Genomic DNA, 6000 nt, shown 5'->3' with positions numbered 1-6000 from the left:
ACTGATCCCATCGGACTGCCCCCTTACATGCACTGATCCCATCGGAGTGCCCCCTTACATGGACTGATCCCATCGGAGTGCCCCCTTACATGCACTGATCCCATCGGAGTGCCCCCTTACATGCACTGTTCTCATCGGAGTGCCCCCTTACATGCATTGTTCCCATCGGTTTGCTCCTCTGCATGGACTGATCTCATCGGAGTGCCCCTTACATGGACTTTTCCCATCGGAGTGCCCCCTTAAATGCACTGATCCCATCGGAGTGCCCCCTTACATGCACTGATCCCATCGGAGTGCCCCCGTACATGGACTGTTCCCATCGGAGTGCCCCCTTACATGCAGTGATCCCATCGGAGTGCCCCCGTACATGGACAGTTCCCATCGGAGTGCCCATTTACATGGACTGTTCCCATCGGAGTGCCCCCTTACATGCACTGATCCCATCGGAGTGCCCCTTTACATGGACTGTTCCCATCGGAGTGCCCATTTACATGGACTGTTCCCATCGGAGTGCCCCCTTACATGCACTGATCCCATCCGAGTGCCCATTTACATGGACTGTTCCCATCGGAGTGCCCCCCTTACATGCACTGATCCCATCGGAGTGCCCCTTTACATGGACTGATCCCATCGGAGTGCCCCTTTACATGCACTGATCCCATCGGAGTGCCCCCTTACATGGACTGATCCCATCGGAGTGCCCCCTTACATGGACTGTTCTCATCGGATTGCCCCCTTACATGGACTGATCCCATCGGAGTGCCCCCTTACATGGACTGTTCCCATCGGAGTGCCCCCTTACATGCACTGATCCCATCGGAGTGCCCCCTTACTTGGACTGTTCCCATCGGAGTGCCCATTTACATGGACTGTTCCCATCGGAGTGCCCCCTTACATGCACTGATCCCATCGGAGTGCCCATTTACATGGACTGTTTCCATCGGAGTGCCCCCTTACATGCACTGATCCCATCGGAGTGCCCCTTTACATGGACTGATCCCATCGGAGTGCCCCTTTACATGGACTGATCCCATCGGAGTGCCCCTTTACATGGACTGTTCCCATCGGAGTGCCCCCTTACATGCACTGATCCCATCGGAGTGCCCCCGTACATGGACAGTTCCCATCGGAGTGCCCCCTTACATGCACTGATACCATCGGAGTGCCCCCTTTACATGGACTGTTCCCATCGGAGTGCCCCCTGACATGCACTGATCCCATCGGAGTGCCACCTTACATGGACTGTTCCCATCGGAGTGCCCCCTTATATGGACTGTTCCCATCGGTTTGCTCCTCTGCATGGACTGTTCTCATCGGAGTGCCCCTTACATGGACTGTTCCCATCGGAGTGCCCCCTTAAATGCACTGATCCCATCGGAGTACCCCCTTACATGCACTGATCCCATCGGAGTGCCCCCTTACATGCACTGATCCCATCGGAGTGCCCCCGTACATGCACTAATCCCATCGGAGTGCCCCCTTTACATGGACTGTTCCCATCGGAGTGCCCCCTTACATGCACTGATCCCATCGGAGTGCCCCCTTACATGGACTGTTCCCATCGGAGTGCCCATTTACATGGACTGTTCCCATCGGAGTGCCCCCTTACATGCACTGATCCCATCGGAGTGCCCATTTACATGGACTGTTCCCATCGGAGTGCCCCATTACATGGACTGATCCCATCGGAGTGCCCCCTTACATGCACTGATCCCATCGGAGTGCCCCCTTACATGCAGTGTTCCCATCGGAGTGCCCCCTTACATGCACTGTTCCCATCGGAGTGCCCCCTTACATGCACTGTTCCCATCGGAGTGTCCCCTTACATGGACTGTTCCCATCGGAGTGCCCCCTTACATGGACTGATCCCATCAGAGTGCCCCCTTATATGCAGTGTTCCCATCGGAGTTCCCCCTTACATGGACTGTTCCCATCAGAGTGTCCCCTTACATGGACTGTTCCCATCGGAGTGCCCCCTTAAATGCACTGATACCATCGGAGTGTCCCCTTACATAGACTGATCCCATCGGAGTGCCCCCTTACATGCACTGATACCATCGGAGTGCCCCCTTACATGGACTGTTCCCATCAGAGTGTCCCCTTACATGAACTGTTCCCATCGGAGTGCCCCCTTACATGCACTGATCCCATCGGAGTGCCCCCTTACATGCACTGATCCCATCAGAGTGCCAATTTACATGGACTGTTCCCATCGGAGTGCCCCCTTACATGCACGGATACCATCGGAGTGCCCCCTTTACATGCACTGATCCCATCGGAGTGCCCCCTGACATGCACTGATCCCATCGGAGTGCCACCTTACATGGACTGTTCCCATCGGAGTGCCCCCTTATATGGACTGTTCCCATCGGTTTGCTCCTCTGCATGGACTGTTCTCATCGGAGTGCCCCCTTACATGAACTGTTCCCATCGGAGTGCCCCCTTTACATGGACTGATCCTATCGGAGTGCCCCCTTACATGCACTGATCCCATTGGAGTGCCCATTTACATGGACTGATCCCATCGGAGTGCCCCTTTACATGCACTGATCCCATCGGAGTGCCCCCTTACATGGACTGATCCCATCAGAGTGCCCCCTTACATGGACTGTTCTCATCGGATTGCCCCCTTACATGGACTGATCCCATCGGAGTGCCCCCTTACATGGACTGATCCCATCGGAGTGCCCCCTTACATGGACTGATCCCATCGGAGTGCCCCCTTACATGCACTGATCCCATCGGAGTGCCCCCTTACATGGACTGTTCCCATCGGAGTGCCCATTTACATGGACTGTTCCCATCGGAGTGCCCCCTTACATGCACTGATCCCATCGGAGTGCCCATTTACATGGACTGTTCCCATCGGAGTGCCCCCTTACAAACACTGATCCCATCGGAGTGCCCCTTTACAAGGACTGTTCCCATCGGAGTGCCCCCTTTACATGCACTGATCCCATCGGAGTGCCCATTTACATGGACTGTTCCCATCGGAGTGCCCCCTTACATACACTGATCCTATCGGAGTGCCCCTTTACATGGACTGATCCCATCGGAGTGCCCCTTTACATGGACTGATCCCATCGGAGTGCCCATTTACATGGACTGTTCCCATCGGAGTGCCCCCTTACATACACTGATCCTATCGGAGTGCCCCTTTACATGGACTGATCCCATCGGAGTGCCCCTTTACATGGACTGATCCCATCGGAGTGCCCCTTTACATGGACTGATCCTATCGGAGTGCCCCTTTACATGGACTGTTTCCATCGGTTTGCTCCTCTGCATGGACTGTTCCCATCGGAGTGCCCCCTTACATGCACTGATACCATCGGAGTGCCCCCTTACATGCAGTGTTCCCATCGGAGTGCCCCCTTACATGGACTGTTCTCATCGGATTGCCCCCTTACATGGACTGATCCCATCGGAGTGCCCCCTTACATGGACTGTTCCCATCGGAGTGCCCCCTTACATGGACTGATCCCATCGGAGTGCCCCCTTACATGGACTGATCCCATCGGAGTGCCCATTTACATGGACTGTTCCCATCGGAGTGCCCCCTTACATGCACTGATCCCATCGGAGTGCCCATTTACATGGACTGTTCCCATCGGAGTGCCCCCTTACAAACACTGATCCCATCGGAGTGTCCCCTTACATGGACTGATCCCATCGCAGTGCCCCATTACATGGACTGTTCCCATCGGAGTGCCCCCTTACATGCAGTGTTCCCATCGGAGTGCCCCCTTACATGCACTGATACCATCGGAGTGCCCCCTTACATGGACTGTTCCCATCGGAGTGCCCCCTTACATGGACTGTTCCCATCGGAGTGCCCCCTTACATGGACTGTTCCCATCGGAGTGCCCCCTTACATGGACTGTTCCCATCGGAGTGCCCCCTTACATGGACTGTTCCCATCGGAGTGCCCCCTTACATGGACTGTTCCCATCGGAGTGCCCCCTTACATGGACTGTTCCCATCGGAGTGCCCCCTTACATGGACTGTTCCCATCGGAGTGCCCCCTTACATGGACTGATCCCATCGGAGTGCCCCCTTACATGGACTGTTCCCATCGGAGTGCCCCCTTTACATGCACTGATCCCATCGGAGTGCCCCTTTACATGGACTGATCCTATCGGAGTGCCCCTTTACATGGACTGTTCCCATCGGAGTGCCCCCTTTACATGCACTGATCCCATCGGAGTGCCCATTTACATGGACTGTTCCCATCGGAGTGCCCCCTTACATACACTGATCCTATCGGAGTGCCCCTTTACATGGACTGATCCCATCGGAGTGCCCCTTTACATGCACTGATCCCATCGGAGTGCCCCTTTACATGGACTGATCCCATCAGAGTGCCCCCTTACATGGACTGTTCCCATCGGAGTGCCCCCTTAAATGCACTGATACCATCGGAGTGTCCACTTACATGGACTGATCCCATCGGAGTGCCCCCTTACATGGACTGATCCCATCGGAGTGCCCCCTTACATGCACTGATACTATCGGAGTGCCCCTTTACATGGACTGATCCCATCGGAGTGCCCCCTTTACATGCACTGATCCCATCGGAGTGCCCCTTTACATGCACTGATCCCATCGGAGTGCCCCTTTACATGCACTGATCCCATCGGAGTGCCCCTTTACATGCACTGATCCCATCGGAGTGCCCCTTTACATGCACTGATCTCATCGGAGTGCCCCCTTACATGGACTGATCCCATCGGAGTGCCCCTTTACATGGACTGTTCCCATCGGAGTGCCCCCTTACATGCACTGATCCCATCGGAGTGCCCCTTTACATGCACTGATCCCATCGGAGTGCCCCCCTTACATGGACTGTTCCAATCGGAGTGCCCCTTTACATGGACTGTTCCCATCGGAGTGCCCCCTTACATGCACTGATCCCATCGGAGTGCCCCCTTACATGGACTGATCCCATCGGAGTGCCCCCTTACATGCACTGATCCCATCGGAGTGCCCCCTTACATGCACTGTTCCCATCGGAGTGCCCCCTTACATGCATTGTTCCCATCGGTTTGCTCCTCTGCATGGACTGATCTCATCGGAGTGCCCCTTACATGGACTTTTCCCATCGGAGTGCCCCCTTTACATGGACTGTTCCCATCGGAGTGCCCCCTTAAATGCACTGATCCCATCGGAGTGCCCCCTTACATGCACTGATCCCATCGGAGTGCCCCCTTACATGCACTGATCCCATCGGAGTGCCCCCGTACATGGACTGTTCCCATCAGAGTGCCCCCTTACATGCACTGATCCCATCGGAGTGCCCCCGTACATGCACTAATCCCATCGGAGTGCCCATTTACATGGACTGTTCCCATCGGAGTGCCCCCTTACATGCACTGATCTTATCGGAGTGCCCATTTACATGGACTGTTCCCATCGGAGTGCCCCCTTACATACACTGATCCCATCGGAGTGCCCCTTTACATGGACTGTTCCCATCGGAGTGCCCCATTACATGGACTGATCCCATCGGAGTGCCCCCTTACATGCACTGATCCCATCGGAGTGCCCCCTTACATGCAGTGTTCCCATCGGAGTGCCCCCTTACATGCAGTGTTCCCATCGGAGTGCCCCCTTACATGGACTGTTCCCATCGGAGTGCCCCCTTACATGGACTGTTCCCATCGGAGTGCCCCCTTACATGGACTGTTCCCATCGGAGTGTCCCCTTACATGGACTGTTCCCATCGGAGTGCCCCCTTACATGGACTGATCCCATCAGAGTGCCCCCTTATATGCAGTGTTCCCATCGGAGTGTCCCCTTACATGGACTGTTCCCATCAGAGTGTCCCCTTACATGAACTGTTCCCATCGGAGTGCCCCCTTACATGCACTGATCCCATCAGAGTGCCAATTTACATGGACTGTTCCCATCGGAGTGCCCCCTTACATGCACTGATCCCATCGGAGTGCCCATTTACATGAACTGTTCCCATCGGAGTGCCCCCCTTACATGCACTGATCC

This window comes from Staurois parvus, unplaced genomic scaffold, assembly GCF_062004578.1.
Source record: "Staurois parvus isolate SC_StPar_1 unplaced genomic scaffold, SC_StPar_1.0 ptg000409l, whole genome shotgun sequence".
NCBI lineage: Eukaryota > Metazoa > Chordata > Amphibia > Anura > Ranidae > Staurois > Staurois parvus.
This window is presented reverse-complemented; position numbering follows the sequence as displayed.